We start from the raw sequence: 7,469 nt of genomic DNA, 5'->3' as shown, positions 1-7,469 counted from the left end.
TCATGGTCATATTGTATATTGGTCATTGGTCATGGTATATTGTCATGTATATTGGTCATGTATATTGGTCATGGTCATGTTATTGGTCATTGGTCATGTATATTTATTGGTCATTATTGGTCATGTATATTGGTCATGTTTATTGGTCATGTATATTGGTCATGTTTATTGGTCATGTATATTGGTCATGTTTATTGGTCATGTTTATTGGTCATGTTTATTGGTCATGTTTATTGGTCATGTTTGGCATCATCAGTTTAATACATCACAGTAGTCCTCCTGACCAGAAGAAAAAGTCATTGGCAAAGCATGTGTTCTTCTGACACCATTGTGATGGATATTCCAAGCTGATGTTCTGTTGCTCCCCGTCATTTAGTAGGCCGTCATGGTAAATAAGAATTTGTTCTTAACTGACTTCCCTAGTTAAATAAAGGTTCAATAAAAAAAGTATATATAACATAACAGCCAGTCACTGATAGTCATGAGATTCTCCTTCTTCTGGGTCTTGTGTTACATACAGTAGTATAAGTAGCCTTTCCTGCAGTCAAATGAACAAAAGCGCCCTCTAATCAAATCAAATCAAATCAAATGTTATTTGTCATATTCACATGGTTAGCAGATGTTAATGCGAGTGTAGCGAAATGCTTGTGCTTCTAGTTCCGACAATGCAGTAATAACCAACAAGTAATCTAACTAACAATTCCAAAAAACTACTGTCTTATACACAGTGTAAGGGGATAAAGAATATGTACATAAGGATATATGAATGAGTGATGGTACAGAGCAGCATAGGCAAGATACAGTAGATGATATCGAGTACAGTATATACATATGAGATGAGTATGTAAACAAAGTGGCATAGTTAAAGTGGCTAGTGATACATGTATTACATAAGGACACAGTCGATGATATAGAGTACAGTATATACGTATGCATATGAGATGAATAATGTAGGGTAAGTAACATTATATAAGGTAGCATTGTTTAAAGTGGCTAGTGATATATTTACATCATTTCCCATCAATTCCCATTATTAAAGTGGCTGGAGTTGAGTCAGTGTCATTGACAGTGTGTTGGCAGCAGCCACCCAATGTTAGTGGTGGCTGTTTAACAGTCTGATGGCCTTGAGATAGAAGCTGTTTTTCAGTCTCTCGGTCCCAGCTTTGATGCACCTGTACTGACCTCGCCTTCTGGATGATAGCGGGGTGAAGTGGCAGGTTGATGTCCTTGATGATCTTTATGGCCTTCCTGTAGCATCGGGTAGTGTAGGTGTCCTGGAGGGCAGGTAGTTTGCCCCCGGTGATGCATTGTGCAGACCTCACTACCCTCTGGAGAGCCTTACGGTTGAGGGCGGTGCAGTTGCCATACCAGACGGTGATACAGCCCGCCAGGATGCTCTCGATTGTGCATCTGTAGAAGTTTGTGAGTGCTTTTGGTGACAAGCCGAATTTCTTCAGCCTCCTGAGGTTGAAGAGGCGATGCTGCGCCTTCTTCACGATGCTGTCTGTGTGAGTGGACCAATTCAGTTTGTCTGTGATGTGTATGCCGAGGAACTTAAAACTTGCTACCCTCTCCACTACTGTTCCATCGATGTGGATAGGGGGGTGTTCCCTCTGCTGTTTCCTGAAGTCCACAATCATCTCCTTAGTTTTGTTGATGTTGAGTGTGAGGTTATTTGCCTGACACCACACTCCGAGGGCCCTCACCTCCTCCCTGTAGGCCGTCTCGTCGTTGTTGGTAATCAAGCCTACCACTGTTCTGTCGTCCGCAAACTTGATGATTGAGTTGGAGGCGTGCGTGGCCACGCAGTCGTGGGTGAACAGGGAGTACAGGAGAGGGCTCAGAACGCACCCTTGTGGGGCCCCAGTGTTGAGGATCAGCGGGGAGGAGATGTTGTTGCCTACCCTCACCACCTGGGGGCGGCCTGTCAGGAAGTCCAGTACCCAGTTGCACAGGGCGGGGTCGAGACCCAGGGTCTCGAGCTTGATGACGAGCTTGGAGGGTACTATGGTGTTGAATGCCGAGCTGTAGTCGATGAACAGCATTCTCACATAGGTATTCCTCTTGTCCAGATGGGTTAGGGCAGTGTGCAGTGTGGTTGAGATTGCATCGTCTGTGGACCTATTTGGGCGGTAAGCAAATTGGAGTGGGACTAGGGTGTCAGGTAGGGTGGAGGTGATATGGTCCTTGACTAGTCTCTCAAAGCACTTCATGATGATGGATGTGAGTGCTACGGGGCGGTAGTCGTTTAGCTCAGTTACCTTAGCTTTCTTGGGAACAGGAACAATGGTGGCCTGTGGAAACAGCAGACTGGTATAGGGATTGATTGAATATGTCCGTAAACACACCGGCCAGCTGGTCTGCGCATGCTCTGAGGGCGTGGCTGGGGATGCCGTCTGGGCCTGCAGCCTTGCGAGGGTTAACACGTTTAAATGTCTTACTCACCTCGGCTGCAGTGAAGGAGAGACCGCATGTTTTCTTTGCAGGCCGTGTCAGTGGCACTGTATTGTCCTCAAAGCGGGCAAAAAAGTTATTTAGTCTGCCTGGGAGCAAGACATCCTGGTCCGTGACTGGGCTGGATTTCTTCCTGTAGTCCGCGATTGACTGTAGACCCTGCCACATGCCTCTTGTGTCTGAGCCGTTGAATTGAGATTCTACTTTGTCTCTGTACTGGCGCTTAGCTTGTTTGATAGCCTTGTGGAGGGAATAGCTGCACTGTTTGTATTCGGTCATGTTACCAGACACCTTGCCCTGATTAAAAGCAGTGGTTCGCGCTTTCAGTTTCACACGAATGCTGCCATCAATTCACGGTTTCTGGTTAGGGAATGTTTTAATCGTTGCTATGGGAACGACATCTTCAACGCACGTTCTAATGAACTCGCACACCGAATCAGCGTATTCGTCAATATTGTTATCTGACGCAATACGAAACATCTCCCAGTCCACGTGATGGAAGCAGTCTTGGAGTGTGGAGTCAGCTTGGTCGGACCAGCGTTGGACAGACCTCAGCGTGGGAGCCTCTTGTTTTAGTTTCTGTCTGTAGGCAGGGATCAACAAAATGGAGTCGTGGTCAGCTTTTCCGAAAGGGGGGCGGGGCAGGGCCTTATATGCGTCGCGGAAGTTAGAGTAACAATGATCCAAGGTCTTTCCACCCCTGGTTGCGCAATCGATATGCTGATAAAATTTAGGGAGTCTTGTTTTCAGATTAGCCTTGTTAAAATCCCCAGCTACAATGAATGCAGCCTCCGGATAAATCGTTTCCAGTTTGCAGAGAGTTAAATAAATAGTGGTCTCATGGGTGGAATGTTATTAATCATTTTCATAATTTCATTCAGTAAACTCATTAGTAAAGGTATCAAGCATGACAAATTGCATATCAACTTCAAAGTCATTTCAGTGCCTGGGGACATCCTGTGGATTGTGTAAGAGCATTCATCCCTGTTCCTCTTGGAGTATGTGGAGGTCTGAGGTTCCTCCCCACCCTCCCTGCTTCTCTTACTGGACTGGGACAGCTGGATCTCTCTGCATCTCTCCATGTGTCTGTGGGGAGGTCCTGGATCTCTCCATGTGTCAGATCCATGTGTCTCTGCATCTCTCCATGTGTCTGTGGTAGGAGGGGGAGGGGATCTCTCTGGGTCTGCTGGTTCTCTCTGCATCTCTCCATGTGTCTGTGGTAGGAGGGGTGGGTCTGCTGGTTCTCTCTGGATCTCTCCATGTGTCTGTGGTAGGAGGGGTGGGGTGGGTCTGCTGGTTCTCTCTGGATCTCTCCATGTGTCTGTGGTAAGAGGGGTGGGTCTGCTGGTTCTCTCTGGATCTCTCCATGTGTCTGTGGTAGGAGGGGTAGGTCTGCTGTGGTAGGAGGGGGGGTGGGTCTGATCTCTCATGTGTCAGGGGTGGGTCTGCTGGTCTCTCCATGTGTCTGGATCTCTCCATGTGTCTGTGGTAGGAGGGGTGGGTCTGCTGGTTCTCTCTAGATCTCTCCATGTGTCTGTGGTAGGAGGGGATCTCTCTGGGGTCTGGGTCTGGTTCTCCATGTGTCTGCATCTCTCCATCCATGTGTCTGTGGTAGGAGGGGTGGGTCTGCTGGATCTTCTCTCTGGATCTCTCCATGTGTCTGTGGTAGGAGGGGTGGGTCTGCTGGTTCTCTCTGGATCTCTCCATGTGTCTGTGGTAGGAGGGGTGGGCCTGCTGGTTCTCTCTGGATCTCTCCATGTGTCTGTGGTAGGAGGGGTGGGTCTGCTGGTTCTCTCTGGATCTCTCCATGTGTCTGTGGTAGGAGGGGTGGGTCTGCTGGTTCTCTCTGGATCTCTCCATGTGTCTGTGGTAGGAGGGGTGGGCCTGCTGGTTCTCTCTGGATCTCTCCATGTGTCTGTGGTAGGAGGGGTGGGTCTGCTGGTTCTTTCTGGATCTCTCCATGTGTCTGTGGTAGGAGGGGTGGGACTGCTGGTTCTCTCTGGATCTCTCCATGTGCCTGTGGTAGGAGGGGTGGGTCTGCTGGTTCTCTCTGGGGGTAGGTCTGCTGGTTCTCTCTGGATCTCTCCATGTGCCTGTGGTAGGATGTGCCTGTGGTAGGGGGTAGGTCTGCTGGTTCTCTCTGGATCTCTCCATGTGCCTGTGGTAGGAGGGGGGGTGGGTCTGCCTGGTTCTCTCTGGATCTCTCCATGTGCCTGTGGTAGGAGGGGTAGGTCTGCTGGTTCTCTCTGGATCTCTCCATGTGCCTGTGGTAGGAGGGTGGGTCTGCTGGTTCTCTCTGGATCTCTCCATGTGCCTGAGGTAGGAGGGGTGGGTCTGCTGGTTCTCTCTGGATCTCTCCATGTGCCTGTGGCAGGAGCGGGGCCGTTCCCAAGTTAATTTACTGCATTTCTATACAGTTAGAAAACTTTCAAATACTATTTGGAGAACAGCAGAAACAAGCAAAATGACCCCAGCCATTATCACCTTGGCTGCTGTAGGTTCATTCAGCTCAGTCGATCTACAAACACATAGTCTATTAGCTATACAATTGATTTAGTCAGTCAGCAGTAGCCTATAGGTCCATACTACCCTGTCATTTTTGTCATATAAAAAAATATTTTATGTCTCCAGTCATATAAAGTGTAGTAGAATTGCATGAAATGTGTTTATTAACACAAAAAGAAAGGAGAAGAAACATACCTGACATAGACTATAGCTTAGGCGTCCTCTACGCCAAAACAGGGGCAGCCATGCATTGAACACTGCAGTCTTTTAACACAAACAGTGATTGGGTTATGTTATTAGCCTAAATGATCTAATCCTCTCATCACATTAGGAATAGTAGGCTTACTAGGATATTTTACATAAGTCTGCAAAAGCGATGACAGACAGATGCATGGAATGCTTTATTATAAAGGTGTATTTTTATGGTGAACATTAGCTTCCCGAAACCTGAAACCCACACGCTGCCTATAAGAGAGGGGAGAAGGACAGAGAGAGACCTGATTTAACTCAAACTAAACTGTCCATTGTACAGCAGAGTGGGTGTCCAACTCCAAACCCCCATAACTGAATAGATAGGAGCATGTCATGAGCGCACCGCTTACATAACAGCGCTGAGAGCTCTCCATACAGAATGGGGACCATATACACTGCTCAAAAAAATAAAGGGAACACTTAAACAACACAATGTAACTGCAAGTCAATCACACTTCTGTGAAATCAAACTGTCCACTTAGGAAGCAACCCTGATTGACAATACATTTCACATGCTGTTGTGCAAATGGAATAGACAACAGGTGGAAATTATAGGCAATTAGCAAGACACCCCCAATAAAGGAGTGGTTCTGCAGGTGGTGACCACAGACCACTTCTCAGTTCCTATGCTTCCTGGCTGATGTTTTGGTCACTTTTGAATGCTGGCGGTGCTTTCACTCTAGTGGTAGCATGAGATGGAGTCTACAACCCACACAAGTGGCTCAGGTAGTGCAGCTCATCTAGGATGGCACATCAATGTGAGCTGTGGCAAGAAGGTTTGCTGTGTCTTTCAGCGTAGTATCCAGAGCATGGAGGCGCTACCAGGAGACAGGCCAGTACATCAGGAGACGTGGAGGAGGCCGTAGGAGGGCAACAACCCAGCAGCAGGACCGTTACCTCAGCCTTTGTGCAAGGAGGAGCAGGAGGAGCACTGCCAGAGCCCTGCAAAATGACCTCCAGCAGGCCACAAATGTGCATGTGTCTGCTCAAAAGGTCAGAAACAGACTCCATGAGGGTGGTATGAGGGCCCGACGTCCTCAGGTGGGGGTTGTGCTTACAGCCCAACACCGTGCAGGACGTTTGGCATTTGCCAGAGAACACCAAGATTGGCAAATTCGCCACTGGCGCCCTGTGCTCTTCACAGATGAAAGCAGGTTCACACTGAGCACATGTGACACAGTCTGGAGACGCCGTGGAGAACGTTCTGCTGCCTGCAACATCCTCCAGCATGACCGGTTTGGCGGTGGGTCAGTCATGGTGTGGGGTGGCATTTCTTTGGGGGGCCGCACAGCCCTCCATGTGCTCGCCAGAGGTAGCCTGACTGCCATTAGGTACCGAGATGAGATCCTCAGACCCCTTGTGAGACCATATGCTGGTGCGGTTGGCCCTGGGTTCCTTCTAATGCAAGACAATGCTAGACCTCATGTGGCTGGAGTGTGTCAGCAGTTCCTCCAAGAAGAAGGCATTAATGCTATGGACTGGCTCGCCCGTTCCCCAGACCTGAATCCAATTGAGCACATTTGGGACATCATGTCTCGCTCCATCCACCAACGCCACGTTGCACCACAGACTGTCCAGGAGTTGGCGGATGCTTTAGTCCAGGTCTGGGAGGAGATCCCTCAGGAGACCATCCGCCACCTCATCAGGAGCATGCCCAGGCATTGTAGGGAGGTCATACAGGCACATGGATGCCACACACACTACTGAGCCTCATTTTGACTTGTTTTAAGGACATTACATCAAATGTGGATCAGCCTGTAGTGTGGTTTTCCACTTTAATTTTGAGTGTGACTCCAAATCCAGACCTCCATGGGTTGATAAATTTGATTTCCATTGATAATTTTTGTGTGATTTTGTTGTCAGCAAAAGAAAAAAGTATTTAATAAGAATATTTCATTCATTCAGATCTAGGATGTGTTATTTTAGTGTTCCCTTTATTTTTTTGAGCAGTGTATAAACATCCCATGTTTTTTCTCTCTCCTAACCCAATCCCATGGTCATTTATATCAACAATGGCAAAACATTTCATAATTTTTTTACAACCCAAATTCTTCCTATTTTCCTATTTCACTACCAGGAGTTTTATGCACATCCAAAATGACAACAGATGCTGCCTAAAATAATGTAGAATACATAGATAAAATAATGTAGAATACATAGATAAAATAATGTAGAATACATATATAAAATAATGTAGAATACATATATAAAATAATGTAGAATACATATATAAAATAATGTAGAATACATAGATAAAA

This window comes from Oncorhynchus tshawytscha, linkage group LG03 (genome assembly GCF_018296145.1).
Source record: "Oncorhynchus tshawytscha isolate Ot180627B linkage group LG03, Otsh_v2.0, whole genome shotgun sequence".
In the NCBI taxonomy this organism is placed as follows: domain Eukaryota; kingdom Metazoa; phylum Chordata; class Actinopteri; order Salmoniformes; family Salmonidae; genus Oncorhynchus; species Oncorhynchus tshawytscha.
This window is presented reverse-complemented; position numbering follows the sequence as displayed.